The sequence below is a fragment of the Rhinopithecus bieti genome, unplaced genomic scaffold, assembly GCF_001698545.2.
Source record: "Rhinopithecus bieti isolate Rb0 unplaced genomic scaffold, ASM169854v2 scaffold_7509, whole genome shotgun sequence".
NCBI lineage: Eukaryota > Metazoa > Chordata > Mammalia > Primates > Cercopithecidae > Rhinopithecus > Rhinopithecus bieti.
Window position 1 is genome coordinate 3,951,053 of NW_016805750.1, and position 22,206 is coordinate 3,973,258.

General features: G+C 42.4%; 1 long non-coding RNA gene across 1 annotated transcript; it reads right to left on the bottom strand.

Moving 5' to 3' along the window:
* Positions 1 to 7,954: 7,954 nt before the first annotated feature.
* LOC108530594 (uncharacterized) lies at positions 7,955 to 11,599 on the bottom strand. Its single transcript, XR_001885889.1, has 4 exons — positions 9,172 to 11,599; positions 8,741 to 8,910; positions 8,153 to 8,363; positions 7,955 to 8,063 (listed from the first exon to the last, which is right to left on the bottom strand). It is a non-coding gene; the product is annotated as an uncharacterized LOC108530594 (long non-coding RNA).
* Between the last annotated feature and the right edge of the window lie 10,607 nt (positions 11,600 to 22,206).

Below are 22,206 nucleotides of genomic sequence, written 5' to 3' on the forward strand. Positions count from 1 at the left end.
TCGGGTGCAATGACTCATGTCACTAATCCCAGTACTTTGGGACCCTAAGGCAAGAAGGTCGCTTGAATCTGGGAGTTTGAGACAAGTGTGGGCAACATAATGAGACTCCCAACTCTACAAAAAATACAAAAATGTTAGCAGGGCATGATGGCACAGGCCTGTAGTCCCAGCTATTCAGGAGGCTGAGGCAGGAGGATTGCCTGAGCCCAGGAGGTCAAGGCTGCAGTGAGCTATGATCACACCACTGCAGTCCAGCCCAGGTGACAAAACAAGACCCTGTCTCAAAGAAGAAGAAGGAGAAGAGGAAGGAGAAGGAGAGGAAGAAGAAGAAGAGGAGGAGGAGGAAGAGAAAGAGGAAGGGAGGGAGGAAGGAAAGAAAATCCCAAGTAGCATGAAGATGTAAATGTGGCAAAACAAAAACCATAAAACCCAGGCGAAAATTAGATGAACATTTTTATATTCTTGGCACGGGGTGGATTTACAAAATAGCCTTTTAAAAAAAAAAAGTGTAATTCTTTTTTATTCAGGGTACAAATGCAGTTTTGCTCCATGGATGTATTTCACAGTGGTGAAGACTGGGCTTTTAGTGTAGCCATCACCCCAAGAGTGTACATGGTATCCATTAAGTAATTTCTCATCCTTCACTCCTCTTTCACCCTTCAGAGTTTCCAATGACTATTATTCCACACTTTACGTCCATGTGTCTGAAATATCATTCTAAAGTCACACCTGCTGCCCAAACCGTCACCATGACCTGCCCCTCCCTTAGGCTGAAAACAGCTTTGTCATTAAGACTCCTTTATTAAGATGCTAGTTCTCCCTGGGAGGTGGGATCACCAGTGGAAGTAGCTTATGGGCTTTCTTTCCAATCCTACAATGCACAGGAGAAGCGATGGGGCTTGGCAGAAGATATCTTGGTTTGGAGGTAAGGAGGAGAGCTGCGGAGAAGACATGATCCTTGGAACCCCACGGAGGGAGGGCAGCTCCCAGGATTTCTGGGTTGCAGGAGGGGGATTTCTCTGCCACCCCCTCCCCACAAGGAACCCAGTCCCATGCCCTGCATTGTAAATGATAAAAAGATCATTATGAGTCGATGTACTACATGAATACATTCAGTGTCTAGGGCTGAAGGAAAGGCACAGAGTTAAACTCTTCTGACCAAGTTAGTCTAGGAATCAAACATGTCCTAGCCGAGAAAGTCCCGCGGCATCCAAAGGACTCCAAAGTCCCTCCACCAGCCAGATTCCTTCTTTCATGAGACTTCATGGAAGTTGCCTATTGATACTACTTACATTTTAGCATCAGATCACCTAGTTGGGTACAAAAGGGAGGCAGTAGAACCTACAGGATGCAGGTAAACTAGCCGTTTTCTGCTTTACGGCTGTGGTTCAGCTCTTAGGCTTTGACAAAGGTGATGGCTTCCGGGGGGCTGGGTGCGGTGGCTCACCCCTGTAATCCCAGCACTTTGGGAGGCTGAGGTGGGCTGATCACTTGAGGTCAGGAATTCGAGACCAGCCTGACCAACATGGTGAAATCCCATCTCTACTAAAAATACAAAAATTAGCCGGGCATGGTGGCTCATGCCTGTAATCCCAGCACTTTGGGAGGTCGAGGGGTCAGTTCACTTGAGATCAGGAGTTCGAGAGCAGTCTGACCAATATGGTGAAATCCCGTCTCTACTAAAAATATAAAAATTAGCAGGGCATGGTGGTGGGCACCTGTAATCCTAGCCACTCAGGAGGCTGAGGCAGGAGAATCGCTTGAACCCAGAAGGCAGAGGTTGCAGTAAGCCAAAATCATGCCACTGCACTCCAACTTGGGTAACAGAGCGAGACTCCATCCCCCCCCAAAAAAAGAAAGGTGACGGCTTCTAAGGCCAGACTTCAGCCCCAAATCTCTACTGGTTGCCTCTTGGGATATACAGAAACCTAATCTCCAATAGGCATTCCTTGAAGCAAAACATGCCCTATTTCTTAATTTTTTATTTCGTTTTAAGGGATTTTTTTTGTTTTAATTTTCCAATGAACACGGTTTGCACTAATGTGATATTTGCACCGAATATATATATATATACTGTTTCTTGGTGTAATTTCCATGAATAATTCAACGTGAGAGGTACGCCTTGGAAAATTATCCCATGAAATTCATGGAGAGAAGCTAGAATCAAGTTGGAGGGTCAGCTGTCCAACATCTTGTTATCTGTCCAGAGGTAGCCGTAAATTCACTGCAAAAAGCAAAATTTCCAGTTCCTGGGAGCAGAAGGGTCGCTGGAAGCCAATCAGGAGGACATGGCTTTATTTAATTGAGGACTAAATATCTTTGGGATTGTTTTTTCTCTCCCAAGGAAGGTCACTTTGCTGTAAAGGCAATGTCAGTGTTTCCCTGGTGGTACCGTTCCCTGGTTAGACTCGGATTTCCTCTCTGCATTACAGGTTCCCTCTTCCATATTATAAGGATACAATCTGCCAAGCCAATGTTTGGATTCCCAGCATCATACCCCATATCCCAGAGCCCATGTTGCCCCCTTCCCGGCCTCAGCCAGGTACTCAGAGGCCCCCACTCATTAGCCACAGAGTCACAGAGACTCGCATGGTATTAAGACAGCAATATCATCTTATTGGCTATTAGCACAAATGTGCCAATAAACACAGTGCATAAAAATTATACATATTCCCTCAGAGTCCATAATCCCGAACTGATATGGCATAATGCAAAACACACTTCCCCAAAAGTAGTGCTTAAAGTCATGATGTACAAATTGAATTTTAAATAAATTTCCTGAAACATCACCAGCGGTTCTGGCCACATTAGCAATACACATTTGCTAAAAATAAAGTGCAGAATGGCTGTGCCCAGCCCAACCCCAAAGGGATGGGACCAGTGGGCATTTATTTGCCCTCAAGTGGTTTCAGAGGTGGGCTCGCTGCACATGTGCTCGGGTGCAGTTGTTAAAACAGCCCAATATCTTCCCCTCAAGGGTTTCCCCTAATTATCAGTGATCATCAGGTTCCAAAAGTCAGCTTGTCTTCACTTCATTCTCTATCAAAGAGGGAGATGTTAATTGCATTATCGCCTTGCCAACACCCTCTGAAATGATGGCAGTGATCATTAACAGCCTACCACGGAGCCAATCAGAGTCAATCCAAATTCTGAACCAGCCAATGGAGTGCTTCCTAATCCCACGTGTGTGTAAACACTAAAAACATAAAAACACAAGGCAGCCATCGTGGAGAATGGGGTGCTGGGGGTGCTGAAGACCAGGTCCGCCATCAACTCCATAAAATGTTTCACTGGTTAATACAAACACACACAGACACACACAGACACACACACACACACACACACGCACATGATGCAGTGGAAAGCTAGAAGATTCCCACAAGTCTTATGATTTTTTTTCCCGGCCTTCTGCATCCCAGACCAATATAATCGACTAGCAAAGAAATTCAAAGTAATGCCAAGTTGTCTGGTTTTATTTAATGAAGAACCTCTCCAAGAATGCTGCCAGCATGCTGCCTTTCACAGATAAGTAAATATTTATGGTTCCTTGCATGTTAGTTTCGGCAGAGACCAAGACCAAAAATAATTTGCCCTTGTTCACTCGACTTCCTTTCTTAAATGTACAAAGTAAGGCTATGGTTTTCCTCAGTGTATTCTTGTTCATGGCTCACCTAAGAAGATGCCTTTTGGACTGACCTAGGATCCAGCTATCAAAATCCTGCTCACAACTACTCAAGGCCTAGTTCAAACTCCAGCCCCCCATATCTCCTTTTTCAACCCCATCCAAAGAGGGACAAGTCGTTGAACAGTTGATATCTTTCTGCTGTGAAGAGCGCTTTCAAAGACTTAATCCTCAAGAGAAAAGTGGGCAAATAAACAATGCATGAGAGAAGAAATACACATACACAAGAGACATATGGAAATGTATTCAACCTCCACCATAAAAGAAATTCCCATTTTAAATATTTCGATCTATCAAACAAACAGCTTTGCAGAGGCTATCTCTTATTTGGAAATCTAGGCTGTCACTCTCCCACAAAGCTCACAGAGCCAACCTTACTTGGGGGACAAATATTTCGAAATAAAGGGGCCTCACTCCCTAGGACTTTCTCTTCTAGGACTTCACCATAAAGAAATATCCAGAGGGCACCCAGTGATCCATGGTAAAAAAACACTGGCCACAACTTCACTGGTAATGTGAAAAAATCAGAAGCAACTCCATGTTTGCCAGAAAGGAAATGGTTGGACAACATGGTGCATCTGTCAAAAGACAAAACTGCAAATGCCCCTTGAACAACATGGGTTTGAATTTCTTGGGTCCGCTTACATTCAGATTTTCTTCCACCTCGCCATCCAAGACAGCAAGACCAACCCCTCCTCTTCCTCCTCCTCCTCAGCCTATTCAATGGAAAGATGATGGGGATGAAAACCTTTGTGATAAACCATTTCCACTTACTGAACAGCAAATGCATTTTCTTTTCCTTATGACTTTTCAAATAACATTTTTGCTCTAGCTTACTTTATTGTAAGCATACAGCATGTAATACATGTAACATTAAAAATATGTATTAAGTGACTGTTTACGTTATTGGAAGGAGTCCAGTCAGCAGTAAGTACTAGCAGCTAAGTTTTGGGGAAGTCAAAATTATATGTAGAGTTTCAAATGTGTAATGGGTGGGTGGAGAAGAGTGGACATCCGTAACCCCCGAGGTATTCAAGAGACAATAGCACAACAAATGAGTTTAAAGCGCTCAATTGGCTTAATTTGCAATTCTAGAATCAGGCAACACTTTTTTCCAAAACACAGAATGAGTGATCCAGTGAGCCCTTCAGAATTTGCTTTATTGACAGAGAAGGTTGAAGAAAGCAGAAACAAAGAACAAAGAGAGGATTCGTTACTTTTAGACAGAACAATAGAAAAATAACTGATTCATTAATATCAGGTTACTGCAGGCTTCCTTTTTTGTGTGAGGATTAAAGCAGAGGGAACTTCATTATCATGCGGATTGAGGATTGAAACAGACCTGTTTGGGAAAGTGGCTGTTATCTCTCTCCCGATTTCTGAGAAGGTCAGATAACAACTGAGTTTAGTTTTGGTGACTGGGAAACTGAAACAGATCCAACACTTCCTTAGACAGTGCTTTCAGATAAACATAGATACTAACTCTTCTGCTCTTAAAGCCTGCAACTTGCATTTGTTTTTTGTTTTGTTTTGTTTTTTAAATTTTATCTTACTCTTTGTTCCAGGATATATGTGCAGAACGTGCAGGTTTGTTACATAAGTAAATGTGTGCCATGGTGGTTTGCAGCACCTATTAACCTGTCATCTAGGTATTAAACCCCACGTGCATTAGATATTTGTCCTCATGCTCTCCCTCCCCTCGTCCCCCCAGCAGGCCCTGGGTGTGCTTTTCTCCTCCCTGTGCCCATATTTTCTCATTGTTGAGCTCCCTCTTACAGGTGAGAATATGCAGAGTTTTGTTTTCTGTTCCTGTTGTAGTCAGCTGAGGTTAAAGGCTTCCAGCTTCATCCATGTCCCCGCAAAGGACATGTTCTCATTCCTTTTTATGGCTGCATAGTATTCCATGGTGTGTATGTACCATATTTTCTTTATTCAATCTGTCACTGATGGGCATTTGGGTCGGTTCCATGCCTTTGCTATTATGAATAGTGCTGCAATGAACATACGTGTGCATGTGTCTTTGTAAAATAATGATTTATATTCCTTTGGGTTTATACCCAGTCATGGGATTTCTGGTTCAAATGGTATTTCTGGTCATTTGTTTTATCTGAATTCCTTCCCCAGGAAAATACTCCCAGACTCCTCAAAAAGTATGAAAGAATTGAAACTCACCAGATCACCACATCCAGACAAGGAGATGCCAGACCCCTCACTCATCATGATTGCTTCCTCACCATTCCCTAGTTCCTGTTTTCCAACACATGTTACATTTCTTCCCTGCTATATAAGTCCCTAATTTTAGACAGCCAGGGAGAGGAATTGGAGACTGACCTCCCATCTCCATGGCTGCAACACCCGATTAAAGCCTTCTCCCTTGGCAATAATTGTTTTCTCAGTAACTGGCTTTCTATGTGGTGAGAAGCAGGGCCTAGACAGAACCCCTGGTGTTTCAGTAACAGCATGTTAGCATGGGGAACTCCATTTTGATTTTTAGTCTGGTCTGTGGAAGCCTAGTGCAGAAGCTTAGTAGAAAACAATAGCCTCCTGTAACTTTTATTTAACACATCTATAAAATGCAACTCTGTGAATTCTTAAAATCGAACCAAAAAAAGTCTGAAAACCATCAAGGATGTAGAAAATGTTTACAATATGTTAAGGGGGAGGAAAAAAAGGACAGGATATAAAAACTATATGTATAGTTGAATCCCAATTTTGAAAAAAATAATAAGACATCTAAATGCCCACAGGCCTGTAAAGAAATGCATAAAAAATTTAACAAGGTTTATCTCTGGATAGCGGGATTACAGGCAGTTTTTATTTTCTGTTTGAAACTTCCCTGTATTTCTGAATGTTCAAAAACAAATTTGTATTACTCCTATATTCAAAAGCAATGTTTTGCTTTTGTTCTTTACAGGCTCTGAACCCCCACAGCTCTTGCTGTCAGAATGACTTACCGCAAACTGCACGCGACCCCCAGCTCTGCAAGAACTCATTCTGGCTTCTGCTCCCGGCTCAGCCTCCTGAAGGCCAGGAATCAAGGCTTCTCCTCCCTTGCTCCTCACCCAGGGTCTACAGGCTCACCTCTTCTTGCTGTTCTTTAGATTCAAGGGGTACATGTGAAGATTTGTTACATGGGTATATTGTGTGATGCTGAGGATTGGGGTACAAGTGATTCTGCCATCCAGATAGTGAGCATAGTACCGAATAGGTAGTTTTTCAGCCTTTACTCCCTCCTTCCCCTCTAGTAATCCTCAGTAGTCTGTTTTCCATCTTTGTGCCCATGAGTACCCAATGTTCAGCTCCCACTTATAAGTGAGAACATGTGACATTTGCTTTTCTGTTTCTGTGTTAATTTACCTAAACTAATGGCCTCCACTTGCATCCATGTTGCTGCAAAAGACAGGATTTCATTCTTTTTTGTGGCTATGTAGTATTTCACGGTGTAAATGTGCCACATTTTCTTTATTCAATCCACTGCGGGTGAACATCTGGGCTGGTTCCATGTAGCTGCTATTGTGAATAGCACCGCCATGAACGTACGTGAGCAGGTTCATCTTTTTAGTTCAGTTCCTTATTTTTCATGTTTGCCCTCAGTTGCCCACACTCTGGTCACTTAGCTCATACCAACAAACCCCAGACAAGGTGTCTTGTTTTGAGATGGCAGGAACAGGGAAAGGAAGAAAGAGGAAGTAAGAGGTGTGAGAAATTCTCCTTGGTCATGATAGAAAGCCGTAGACTCAGCTTGGGCGCACACTTCATTTACAGGAATTTCTTTTGGGGGGGTTATATATCCAGCTTTATTTTTTATGATAATCTTTTTATTTGTATAAATGTATGGGGTGCGTATACAATCATGTTACATGCATAGATTGTGCAGTGGTGAAGTCAGGGCTTTAGAGGATCCATCAACTAAATAACACGCATAGTACCCAATGAGTAATTTCTCATCATCCACCTCCTTCCACCCCACCCCCTTCTGAGTCTCCACTGTCTACCATTCCACACTGTGCATCCACATGTACACATTATTTAGCTCCCACATATCAGTGAGAACACGCAATATTTGTTTTTCTGTTTCTGGCTTGTTTCACTTAAGGTAATGACCTCCAGTCCCATCTATATTGCTGCAAAAGAAATGATTTTGGTTTCTTTTTTATGGCTTAATAGTATTCCATTGTGTATATGTACCATACTTTTTCTACCCATTTGTTGATGAACACTGGGTTAAACAGTACTACAATAAACATAAAAGTGCAGGTATCTTTTTTTATTTAATGATTTCTTTTTACAGAAATGTCTTGATAGTTAGCTGTCATAAGATTGAGAGATGGGGTGATGCTGTGGCCTGCAGTTCCATCTGTGAGCCTCTGCCTTGGCTGGCCTGAAAAGGAAGATGAGGATTTTCAGGCCAGGCATGGTGGCTCACAACTGTAATCCCAGCACTTTGGGAGGCCAAGGCAGGTGGATCACCTGAGGTCGAGAGTTCAAGACCAGCCTGGCCAACATGGTGAAACCTCATCTCTACCAAAAATACAAAAATTAGCCAGGTGTGGTGGCAGGCACCTGTAATCCCAGCTACTCAGGAGGTCAAGGCAGGAGAACCACTTGAACCCAGGAGGTGGAAGTTGCAGTGAACTGAGATCACGCCACTGCACTCCAACCTGGGAGACAGAGAGAGACTCTGTCAAAAAAGAGGAATAAGAAGAAGAGGAAGAGGAAGAGGAAGAATAAGAAGAAGAAGAAGGGGGGAGGAGGAGGAAGGGGGATGAGGAGGAGGGAGGAAGGACACTGTGAATGTGCCATTTTGTTTGGTCCTGAAGTGTGTACTTTCCCCATCTTGTCAGTTTCCTGGAAAGACTGTCAGTGCCCCTGATGCCCTGCCCCTCCCTCACAGTCTTCCTGCCATTCTCCCACCATGGCCAGCAGTGGGAGCATGCCCCAAGCAGCGGCGGGGGGGGGGGGGGGGGTCCTCCCACCATCATAGCCATTGCCGGCCTGAGATGACAGATACCATTATGGAAGGGACAGAAGAGCTTCCATCTAACCGCTCCCACTGACCTCACCATCCGTGATGCAGATGTACTTGTCATGTCATAAACACTTGGCACTCATTGGCTCTTCCCCAAATGGCCATCAGAATTGCAGTTTCAACCTCCAGGAGCTCTCCGATGGGCACAGGCTCCACCTATGGCTGGTTTGGAATGGCAAATCCATCACTCTCTCTTTGCCTGTAAAATGCCAAGGACACTGATCTAAGCAGGTGAGTTCCCACCCATGGCCTGCTGTAGGCCTGAAGGAACATAGATGGCATTTGCATGAAGATGACATCTCACCATCCCCATCTGAGCAAAGTCTGCCCATCAAACAACCAAAGGACAGCAAGTCTCCCGCATAGTGTAAAATGACTTGCAGTGATTCTCGTCCCCAAGGCCAGCCTCAGCTCTCAGACCTCCAGTCCCAACAAGTCCTTTTTTGCAGAGGAGGCTCACCCTGGAACATGGCTCTCCCAAGGGGAGATGGGAACGGATGTTGACTTCATCCCAGCAGCTTCTGACACCATGCCACTGTCTTTCAACTTTCTCCACCAACAGGGTCAGGCTGTTGACTGGCCTCAAGTGCAGTTAGCCTGACACAGCTAGCAGCCTCAAAACAAATTAAATGAGGCAGGGATGCCGTGCAGTGATGTTCCATTATGTCCCCTCTGCTTCCACACGTGATTCACACTATCACTTTTAGAAGGTGAAGCATCTTATTGAATCAACACCTAATCTGCGCACAGTGTCACGGAGGAGGGGTGAGGGGACAGCGGGAGCATTTTCCCTGATCCTTTTCTTTCCTGAAGACCTCGCTGGAGACAGGCTGGGTGAGGGCGAGGATGAATTGTGAGGAACCCTGACCCTGTTTCAGGTAAGCTTCTGATTTACTGTTCACTGCGCTTTCTAACGAATAATTTTTATATAATAATGCCACCAGTAAGCACCAAACCCTTCTTCTTGGGAATGCAATTAAGGGAAAAATTAGCAATAAATTGTTTTCAGTACTTAACCCAGCTCCAAATTTATGGCTGCTGGAATTTATTGTTTCGGGGGCCTGAAAAATGGCGATTAATTTTATCCCATTTCCTGCCATTCACCCTCAAAACTGAAATGTAAATAAGGAACTGTTTTCGGCCTCGAGTTTTCCTGCCTGTTACAAACCTCAAACTACAGCTCTACAGACAGCTACCTCTGAAGGCTCCTGAAGCTTAGAAACACAGAGGAAAACACCCCTTTATCTGCAAGTGTCTCCTCTACTTCTTCCATCGCTGCAATTGCTGGAAGCTCCACAAGTGCCCTCGGTGCACAGATGTGCTTTACAACAGAGTGACTGTAAATGAGAAAACACTAAGTTAGGTTCTGACGGCCAATGCTGGATGTATCAGTTTGCCCTATAAATAAGCACTGATCACCTCCATTTTATTGAACTCATTTTCCAGGCAAGCAAAGACCACAAGATTCTTCTGCACATTTTCTCTTTACACCCTCTAGTGCTGCTGCTACTGTCAGCTCCGACAGATTTATAGCCCATTCATTCATGGGAACAAAAACCCTGCCACGGCTGGTCATGGGACACGCAATAGCAGTTAGTTCAAAAGATAACAGCTGCAATACCTCACCTCTCCATTCAGCACTACAGAGCCAGCACTACTTCGGAGGTAATAAATGCTTCTTGTTGGTGTGCTTTGAGTCATAATCCTGGAATAACTGTGGTCGGCCTCACCCCGGGCCCCGCTCCTAGGGAAACCGCTTTCTGCCACTCCCCAACACCCACCCCGCACCTTCACTCCAGCCCCTTTCTGCCAGAAAAGGGAGGGCGGGGAGGCGGTTTGAAGGCAGCCCACTGCGTAACCAGAAAGCAGACCCCGTCTCCTTTTTCCAGTCCACCCAACACAAGATGGGTTGCTGAACCTTTACAACTCAGGCAATTAGGCAACGCTGAGAAGCCAAGCTTCCTCGTGGTAAGTGGCAATGTGGGTATATGCATTCTCCTTGCAAATTGATCAGAAACAGAGCTGGGGCATGAGCCCTGTCCCAACAAGAGGAGGCAGCTGGTCTGACTAGTCCACCACCATCTTCAGAGCTTGGACACACACAACCAGCACGTATTAAAAGAATCTATGATTTTTTTTTTTAAAGTAGTGAATGACCTGGGGAGGAATAGAGGATCTGTTCCACCCCCCTCAGTCAGAGCAGGAACAGGTTTAATGCAAGAAGCAATACAGTGGTGAAGCGTTCCGCCTCATTTTAAAGTCAGCCTTTCCCACCCACAGGCCTCAGTTTACTCATCTGTAAAATCGGGCTGTTAACTATACCTATTCTACCAACAAATCAGGGATTTGTTGCTAGAATTAAACATAAAAAGTAAATGCCTTTAAAAATGTAGCACAGTGCTAACCAAGTACTATGTGTTATCAAATAAATTAATTAATTTAGTTGAAGAAATCAGGTATGCACACAAGAAACTTTAAGAACGATCACTAGAAGACAAGGTCATTGACGATCAAACTTTAGGGAAATGCCTTCCATCTTTGAAACCCTTCAACAAGACACAGATACCTGCCCCCACCTCTACCTCCACCAACACTCTGTGGCCTATATTTTGCAGAGATGTGTTATTGTCGCTGTTAGTCTGATGTCCCGACAATCAAACTGCAAAGAGAAAAAGGCCAGTCATGCAGAAATCCAAGAGCCTTGCCTCTGGCATCTGCCCACCCTAGCTATGGGTCCAGGTGGGAGATGGGGCATGGAGATATGACTGGCCCAGGTCAGGTAGTTGAAATGTAAGTTGAGAGCCTCCAGGCTGCAGAAGGCACCAGAGAGAGAAGCCAAAGTCAAACTCCCCAGGAAGACGCACAGTTCGGTGGGGGAAGAGAAGGCTGTGAAACGCATAGAACATGACACTGGGCATCAGTTGCTATCAGTGCCTTCCTCCCTAATCAATCAGCTTTTATTGTGATGCCTCTAGCTCCGCTCATGAGGCCTCAGCTCATAAGGCCGGAAAGCCGCTTCGGCAGCAGTTTAAAACATTTCCAGTTTAATAATCCCTGCTAATTGAAAGCAGCTCAGAAAAGGGGGTTGGAAGCAAACCAGCACCGTTTATGGCAACAGTGCTGTTCCTAGGGGAAAGAAAATAACCTTTGATGCTGCAGGGGGAACCTGCCTCCCTGTCCCCAAACAAACTAATTCCCACAACTGTCTTCTTTGGCACCAGAGCTGTTTCTTCTTATGTTTTAATTGTAGAATGTTATAGCAGCAGAATTGCTGTGAAACCTGTTTTTAATCTGTGGAAAGTTAACCACCCCTGCTGCAAAACTGGATTTTCTTTTCTTCAACCGAGAATTACATTCATTTTTATAATTGTTCTTTCCTTTCAAATTGCCTAATATGACAAATGCTGGACAACCTTACAGTTCATCTGGTAAAGAGTGTCTTTATGAGTTGAGGCTTCAATGCTTTAATGGAGAAAGTGCTTGATTTAAGTAAATCATGTCACCTTCACCCTTGCAATCATATTTATTTCAGACGTCTGTTGACCTAGCCTGCAGAGCAAAAATAAAAACACGTTTGCATTTTTGAGCTGAGATATTTGGTTCAAATGCTGTACAAACAGGTCATAATGAAAAGTAATTTTAGCACATGGGAAAGGTACCATTTAAGTACACTTATGACAGTTTGTACACGTACACAATTATTCCAGTATGGTAATTTAAATGGATAAAAGACAGATCTTAGCACAAAACCCTCCGTCCTGGTTTCTCGGAACTCCCTGGCAGAGCTACAGTTGGGGACATGGATATAGAAGAAGGATGTCATGTGTCTGATGTACCATGAATCACCTGGGTTCAACCTTCACCCCTTGGATCCGTGCAAACCTACCCTAGAAGGTGGATCCAGACACCTAGATCTTTTTGTGTGTGTGTGTGTGTTTTATTTTTGTGGAAACACAGCGGGTGTATATGTTTATGGGGTATATGAGCCATTTTTGGTACAGGCACATAATGCATGATAATCACATAACGGAAAACCCATCCCCTCAAGTATTTATCCTTTGTGTTACAAACAATTCAGTTATACTCTTTTAGTTATTTGTAAGTGTACAATTAAATTATTATTGATAGGTCGGACAAACACAGCCTGGGTGATGTGGTCTGGCTGTGTCCCCACCCAAATCTCATCTTGAATTACAGTTCCCATAATTCCCACATGTTATGGGAGGGACACACTGGGAGATAACTGAATCACGGGGGCGGTTTCCCTTGTAGTGTTCTCGTGGTAGTGAATAAGTCTCACAAGATCTGATGGTTTTATAAGTGGAAACCCTTTCATTTGGCTCTCATTCTCTTCTCTCTGGTCTGCTGCCATGTAAGACGTGCCTTTTGCCCTCCACCATGATTGTGAGGCCTCCCCAGCCATGTGGAACTGTGAGTCCATTAAACCTCTTTTTCTTTATAAATTGCCCAGTCTCAGGTATGTGTTTATGAGCAGCATGAAAACAGACTAATACACTGGGCATCCACCTGTGCCACAAGAGGATGGCTTTGTATTGAGAGACATGATATGTAAGTAACAGAGGTGTAAATCTGAGTATTCCTCCTCCCCTCCCAGAAAGACTTGAAACATGGAACAGGAGAGCACTGAGCTTTCTAGGGTGATTGCCAGATGTGTTGATTAGTGAATTAAACAAGGCTACATTCACAGGAAGGCGATGTCCAGCACTCAGAGGTTCCCCCCCATCCAGGCTGGGGTAGTTCCTTTTGCAGGGAAACAAACCAGCTGGAGTATGCCTGGGAACAAGCAAACAGGACAGTGAGAAGTTTTCCAAGTGTCATAGCTGAACAACAGGGGAAGAAACTGGAGAAGAGAGAACTCTAGAAAATAGGCTTTCTGTCTACAAATCCCACTTGTTAACCATTCCAGAACCAGCCCTTGCTGCCTGCTGGAGCTCAGATAAGAGCTTTGCACAGGAGCTCCCTCATGCCTCACTGCATCTTCAGTTGACTGATGAGAAACTGAGACTTTGGGAGGGTAAATGACTCACCCAGGATCATCTGCTATGACATGGTGGAACAAGAGTTCATACCCAGCATCTTGTTTTGATTCTCCAATGTCACCTGGGGTCAGGAGTTCAAGACCTCCCTGGCCAACATGGCAAAACCCCACCTCTACTAAAAATACAAAAATTAGCCGGATGTGATGACTCAAGCCTGTAATCCCAGCTGCTCAGGAGGCTGAGGCTGGAGAATCGCTTAAACTCAGGTGGTGAAGGTTGCAGTGAGCCGAGATCATGCCACTACATTCCAGCCTGGGTGACAGAGTGACTTGGTCTCAAAGAAATAAAAGAAAATTGCTGAGGAGACACAGCCAGTGGGAATAAAACCAGAATTGTTTTTAAAATTTAATAGAGCCAGGATCTTGCTATGCTGCCCAGGCTGGTCTCGAACTCCCATGCTCAAGCAAGCTACTTACCTCAGCCTCCCAAAGTGATGGGATTACAGATACGAGCCACCATGCCAGGCAAAATCAGAATTTTATACTAGGTAATTTGACTCCATAACTTGTGGTCCCAGCCACTGTGCTGTGCTGCTGCTTCCGTGTATATATTTATGAACCAGTTTGTCTTGAAGAATTAAGAACCCAGGTGTGCCATTCATTGTGTGTAGCAAGAAGCTTGATGCTGTTTTATCACTGAATCATCCCAATAATCCAATGGAGTTGAAATATTTGGCCCACATATCAGAGGGGAGATTGAAGCACAGAAACTTGACCAGACCCTACTGCTAATAAACTCAGAACCAGGATCTGCCTGAGTCCCTCTGTTCTCCCGAGGATGAGGATCTGCTATCTAAGGATGTTCACCAAGGTAGGTCTTGGGCTTAGAAGGTGACCCAGCCCCATCTGGAGCCTCCTTCCCAGCCAAGTCTGGCCTGCAGTCATTTGTCTCCATCAGGCACAGCCATTGTTCTCCAAACTTCCTGGATCCCTCTTCCTAAAACAAACACCTCCAGTTCCAAGGAAGTCCTCACTTTGGAGAGAACAGGAAGGCACGGTTTCATCTTTGGCACTTCTCAGGCAATACTTTCTCACTGTCCAAGGGCAAAAATAAGGTGGATATAGCCCAAAAAATGGACACAGTGCTCTGAGAATTTAGCTTGGCTTGGAGAGACCTGGGAATATGTATGCATACACACATACACATGCAAACACACACAAACACAAATACACACACACACACATGCACACACACACAGAGTTTCCTATGTTCCAAAACAAACCAAACTTCATGCTTTCACCTGGTACTCTGCAGCCCTGGAGTTTTCTTACTTTCAACCTCAGACCCAAAGAGGAACAAAGAGAAAGGGAAAGAAAATGACTTTCAGTTGAGTCCGTTTGACCCTGATCCACCCAGAGGAGGTAATGAGGGCATGACAAATGGGTGGCCAGACAGGGACAATGATAGCACCTAATTCTCTATGTAGAGCCACCCTCCATTCAGGGAACTCTCTGCCAGTCTTTTTTTTTTTTTTTTTTTTTTTGAGACAGTCTCGCTCCATCGCCCAGGCTAGAGTGCAGTGATGCGATCTCACCTCACTGCAACCTCCGCCTCCTGGATTCAAGTGATTCTCCTGCCTCAGCCTGGGGACTACAGGTGCCCGCCACCATGCCTGGATAATTTTTTTTTAATAGAGACGGGGTTTCACCATGTTGACCAGGCTTGTCTCAAACTCCTGACTTCAAGTGGTCCACCTTCCTTGGCCTCCCAAAGTGCTGGGATTACAGGTGTGAGCCACCATGCCTGGCCTCTGCTACGAGTCATGAAGCTTAGTTTCTCTGTTACACACTATCAAAACACTGAGAGCACACACATATTCTCGAAGGTTGACATCATTAAATACCTCTCTTCTTCTGTCATGGTGGCAAAAAGAGAAGGAGGACATGCTTCCCTTTTACTCGGGGCTGCCACTGCAAACAAGAAACAGACGCTCTTCAACACGGGGGAAACCCCCTGCCTGAGGAGCCTCTCGTTGTGGGTCACAGCAGCTAAATTTGGGGCCAGGTGTGGTGAAGCATTCGTGTAGTCCCAGCTACTTGTGAGGCTGAGGAAGGAGGATCACTTAAGGTGAGAGTTTGAGGCTACAGTAAGCTGTGATCCAGCCTGGGGGACAGAGCAAGACTGTCTCAAAAAAAAAATAAAATGGAATGTTATAAAATAAGTAAATAAAACTGAGTTTTAAGCTGGGCATGGTGGCTCACCTCTGTAATCTCAGCACTTTGAGAAGCCAAGGCAGGCAGATCACTTGAGGTCAGGAGTTCAAGACCAGGCTGGCCAATATGATGAAACCCCATCTCTACCAAAAAAAATACAAAAATTGGCCAGGTGTGGTGGTGTACCCCGGTAGTCCCAGGTACTCAGGAGGCTGAGGCAGGAGAATCTCTTGAACCCGGGAGGCAGAGGTTGCAGTGAACTGAGATTGCAGCACTGCACTCCAGCCTGGGTGACAGAGTGAGACGCTGTATCAAAAATAATAACAATAATAATAATAATAAGAGTTTTAATAAAAATAAGTTAATTTGGCAAAGGAAAGCAACTGTCAATCTACACTTTTCCCTCCCCTCTTTGACTGGGCCTGAAATATATACATAGGCATACCACACTCTCTCTCAGAACCCCCTACTGGATAACTCTCTGACCTCCCCCATGTGGGAGAGAAAAAAACAGAGAGATCACAAGACAGGTGGAAATATGTATGTAGCCATTCAAGATGCATACATAAATCTGCGCAATTAGAGCAAACATCACATTATATGGCAGAGTTAGTGCAAGAAACAGGAGACAAGTGCAAAGATGCTCTAAGTGTGTCCTTCCAAGACATTTCAACTACGAAACTCTGGCGGGTAGTATAAAAGAGAAAAATCTAAAAATAGTGCTTTCGGAGTGAGAAATATGATTGACAAATTTGTAAATGGAGAATTAGATGACAAGCTCAAGAGATAGTACCAGGACTCAAAGATAAATGCAAATGAGAAAGGAAGAAGAAATAGCAGGTGAGGCAGACAGATCACGAGGTCAGGAGATCGAGACCATCCTGGCTAACACGGTGAAACCCTGTCTCTACTAGAAATACAAAAAATTAGCCCGGCGTGGTGGCAGGCACCTGTAGTCCCAGCTACTCGGGAGGCTGAGGCAGGAGAATGGAGTGAACCCGGGAGGCGGAGCTTGCAGTGAGCCAAGATGGCGCCACTGCACTCCAGCCTGGGAGACAGAGCGAGACTCCGTCTCAAAAAGAAAAAAAGAAAGAAAAGAAATAGCAGGCACTTATCCTGGATGTAACAGTGGCTTAAAAGGAAGGAAAAGAAGAGTGGAAAAGCAATAATTAAGAGGAAAACAAAAATCTTCCTTAGGGCACATGAATAGGGAAGTCTTCAAGGTAGGAAAGGATCTCTGGGAAAAACATCCTCACCCAGAAGGAACTGATACAGGCTGTGCTTCAACTTCACACAAAATGACAAAAGACCTATAAGGAACTAAGCACAAAATGTAAATGAGCTGGAAGCGTCTATTAAAAGACTTAGTTTGGGTCAAAAGCAAAATCCAGCTTTGAGCTATTATAAAGGAACACACCTGTAATAAAATGTTCCTAAAAGCTTTAAAAATTTATGCATTTATTCCTTCAACAAATAAATATTGAGTTTTTTTCCAGTGCCAAATAAAGTGATGGGCAACGACTTACCAGGCAAACACAAATAAAAATAAATCAGAGACGATAATATTAATATTTAACAAGGTAGAGATTAAAGCAAAATGGTCAAAGTGAACATTTTTCTCTTGATCTTTGCCAGGTATACAGAGGAAAAAAAGAAGATTTGACCAATATTATTAACAAAATTGAATATATAGATATGGTATGTTTACACATATATACATATACATATACAAACCATATACCCAGAGGTCTAATACAGTATTTGAACAAAATACATTTGAGTAGTATTATTAACAAACTTGAATACACACACACACATACAAACCTTTCAAACCTATCCATGAGTGGCTATTTAAATTTGAATTTTAACTAATTAAAATTAAAGTAAATCATCAGTTCTTCGGACTCACTAGCCATGTTTTCTGAGTCTAGTGGGTACTCCATCAGTCAGGGTGGATATATAACATTTCTACCATCGCAGGCAGTTCTCCTGGAGAGTGCTGCATACAGAAGGCAGTTTTTAAAATGCTGGATAGCATCTACAAAATGTTCCTGTAATATAACAAGCACAAAAGAAGGATAAACTTTTTAAAAATGTAATTGAGATCAGTAATTAGAAATCAGGATCTTAGCACAAGGTGTGCTCATTGTTACTAGCGTGTCACTGTTTCTAGGACCTCTCAGAAGACAGCTGGGAAACATGTGCACACATACACACACACATTAAATAGGCATTAATATTTACTTCTGTAGCTATAGATGATGATAGATGATAGACAGATAAATAGATAGATATTAAAAACCATGAGTTCATCCACCCCTTTTGATTCCGATTCAGCACAACAAGGTACATTTCTTTTTTAATTTTTTTCTTTTTAGTTTTTGAGATGGAGTCTCACTTTGTCACCCAGGCTGAAGAGCAGTGGTGCAATCTCGGCTCAATGTAGCCTCCGCCTCCTGGGTTCAAGCAATTCTCCCATCTCAGCCTCCAGGGCAGTGAGACTACAGGCATGTGCCACGATGCCCAGCTAACACCGAGTACATTTCTAACCTCCTCCTCTGCATATATCCCCAATAGTGAGAAACTCAGTTCCCATTATCCTCGATACATGGATTCACTTGCTCATCCTAGAAGTCACAGAAGGTGGGTTCAAACTTCCAACCCAATTATCATTGCAGGAAGGAAACCAACTAGAAGCAACAGCAATGAGGAATCTGTATTTGTTTACCACTGGTTGGTTGGTCAGTCGGTTGGTTGGTTAATTGGTTTACCACTGGTTGGTTGGTCAGTCAGTTGGTTGGTTAATTGGTTGGTTCCAGGGAGGGCTTCTTGGAGAAATAACTGAACTGGGGCCAGGAAAGTCCAAAATAATCCTGAAACAGCTTTCTGTGTCAGAAATTAAGGAAGTGCTCAAAGACTCATAAGGATTTGTCAAAAGGAGACAAGAACCAGATTGAAGGAATCCCAACTGCCAAATCTAGGACAATTTGAACATCAAAATACATTCCTAGAGGCAGAAGGATCACTTGAGGCCAGGAATACATATGAGACCAGCCTGGGCAACACAGCAAGACCCCATGGGCAACATAGCAAGACCCTGTCACCACACAAAAAATTTTTTAAATTAGCCAGGCATAGTGGAACACACCAGTAGTCCCAACTGCTCAGGAGGCTGAGGTAGCAGGGTGGCTTGAGTCTGGGAGTTCGAGGCTGCAGTGAGCCTTGATCACACCAGTGCATTTCAGCCTGGGTGATAGAGTAAGACCCTGTTTGTAAAAAATATATATATTTTTTAATGTAATGATGGTAATGTATTATAACCCATTGAATAAATTAAGAGTTCATGCATCCATACTGATATAAATAAGTAAATGGTTTTTTAAATTAAGTAAGTGGGGAGAAAAAGCTCTTCCCTACAGTAGAATGCTCATTGATAATATAGAATGAACACTGAGATCATAAAACCATCAGTGTATGGTAAAACTAGTGGGTGAAAATCTGATGAAGAATATTTACATGGTGCAAAAAGTATCTTTCCACAATTAATTACTAGTTACAAAGGAGAAAACAGTAACTTTACAGTGGAGGAGCCAGATACGCACCATGTTAACCAAGTGATCCGAGTTAGCAGCACCAGTGTCGCAAGAAACCAAGTTCTGTGCCTCTTCGTAAGATGCACTCAGAAAGGTACAATGTCACTTGTGGGGTATTCCTGTTAGAAGTACATATACTGAATCTATAAATGAGGAGTCATGAAACACACCCAAATTAGTAACTGTTCCAGATTAACGATGGCTAAAGAGACAGGACAACTGAATGCAATTCTTGATCCTGGGCCAGACACTGCAAGGGAAAAAATAATAACTAGAAAGGACAATATTGGGACAATTGACAAAATTTGAAAATGGATTATGTTTGCTTTGAACAATGGACTGGGAGAATCTCCAAGTTTCTCTTTCCTCTGAAACAAATGGCACGGGAATTGTCCATGCCTTGATGTTTGGAAGAAATTAACCTTAAAACTTTAATCTAGTGTCTTGTTTTTGGAAGCAGTCCTTTGACAGTCTTTCCAGTTCTTCTATATTTGTTAGTAGTAGTATCTTTAGATTTTTCAATATTTCTTTTGTTGACAATTTTGGCAATCCATGTATTTCCAAGAAATTTGCAAATTTAGTTAATAGTACCATATCAATGTCAAATTTCCTGATTTGAGTAACTGAGCTATGGTTATGTAAGAGAATGCCTTCTGTTTATTAGTAGTGCTATCTCTAGGTTTTTCAATATTTCTTTTGTTGGCAATTTTGGTAGTCCACATATTTCCAAGAAATTTGTAAATTTAGATAATAGTGCCATGTCAATGTCAAATTTCCTGATTTGGGTAACTGAGCTGTGGATACGTAAGAGATATGCCCTCTGTTTATTAGTAGGAGTATCTTTAGATTTTTCAATATTTGTTTTCTTGACAATTTTGGTAACGCATATATTTCCAAGAAATTTGCAAATTTAGATAATAGTACCATATCAATGCTAAATTTCCTGATTTGGGTAACAGCTGTGGTTACGTAGAATGCCCTCATTCTTAGGAAATAGCAATTAAGTATTTAGAGGTAAAGGGGAATGATGCTTCCAGTCTATTCTCAAATGGTTTAGAAAAAATATTGGTATACATAATAATGTATACTAAATATTAGTATGTGTATATTAATATATGTGCAGAAAGAAAGAGAGAGAACATAAATGGGGCAAATTTACACAATTGATAAGGGATATGTGGGAGTCCATAAACTATTCCTATGACTTTATGTAAGATAGAAATAATGACAATAAAAAGTTACTGAAAATTTTAAAATTATTGACAGTTTGATTTTTTTAAGTTGAACTATTAAATAAATTCAAGGATGAATTTCTCAAAACAAATCCCAGTCAAGACTAATCAAGAGGATAAAAGAAAAAAATAATCTCTGCTGTGGCAGGATGGTGTCATCCTTATAAAAGAGTATGATAACTCCATAACAATACTTTTTTAAGTAAATTCCAGACTTTATTTAGATGTCACCCATTTTTCAACTAATGTCCTTTCTCTGAACCAGAATCTTATGCAAGATGCCCCAGTTCATTTAGTCACCACGTCTCCTCAGGCTCCTCTGATCTGCGACAGTTTCTCAGTCCTGCCTTGGCAGTTAGAGGAATACTGGCCTGGTATTGTGAAGAATGTCCCTCAATTTCACACCCGCAGTTTTTAAAATCTGAATAAGATTTGCAAATTTCTTGGAAACATATGGGTTACCAAAACTGTCAATAAAAGAAATATTTAAAAATCTAGGATAATAATACTACTACTAATAAACATAAAAGAAGTGGAAAGACTGTCAAAGGACTGCTTCCAAAAACAAGACACTAGATTAAACTTTTAAGGGCAATTTCTTCCAAACGTCAAGGAATGAACAATCCATGTGCCATTTGTTTCAGAGGAAAGAGAAACTTGGAGATTCTCCCAGTCCATTGTTCAAAGCAAGCATAATCTTGACATCCAAACTTCCCAAAGATATAACAAAAAATAAAACCTATGAACTAAACTCATTTGTGAATATAGACATGAACATCCCAAATAAAATATTACAACTCAGATCCAACAAGATTAAGATTTTCTTGCCCAAATGCAAAATACCTCAACATTAAAAACATCCATTAACTATAATTCATTTCATCAGAAAGTCAAAGAAGGAAAATCACATAGTCATCTTGATTGATGCTGAAAGGTATGAATTCAATATTTCCTCCTGATGAAAACTCACTAAATTTAAAATAGAAGCATCTGATCTCAAAACAATACAAAATAGCTACCTCAAACCACAGACATTGTCACACATGACAGCGAAAAACCAGCATCATTTCCATTCAAGTCAGCAATGGGACAAGGGAATCTATTATCACCATTGACAATATTCCGCCTGTTCTAGGCAATTCAATATAACAAAGATGAAAAAAAAATGTGTGACTATTGGAAAGATATGATAATTTTTTGGGGGGTTTTTTGTTTGTTTGTTTGTTTGGTTTTTGGGGTTTTTTTGTTTGTTTTTTGGTTTTTTTTTTTTTTTTTTTTTGCTATTTCTCAATATTCTTGTTGATCTGGAAATCCCACGAGAATTAGCTAGAAATAAAAATTAGAAAAATCAAGAAAGCACAGTCTGGTGGTGATTTACAGAGTAAAGACGATAGATAATAGATAGATAGATACATAGATACATAGATAGATTCATAGATATATAGATACATAGATGA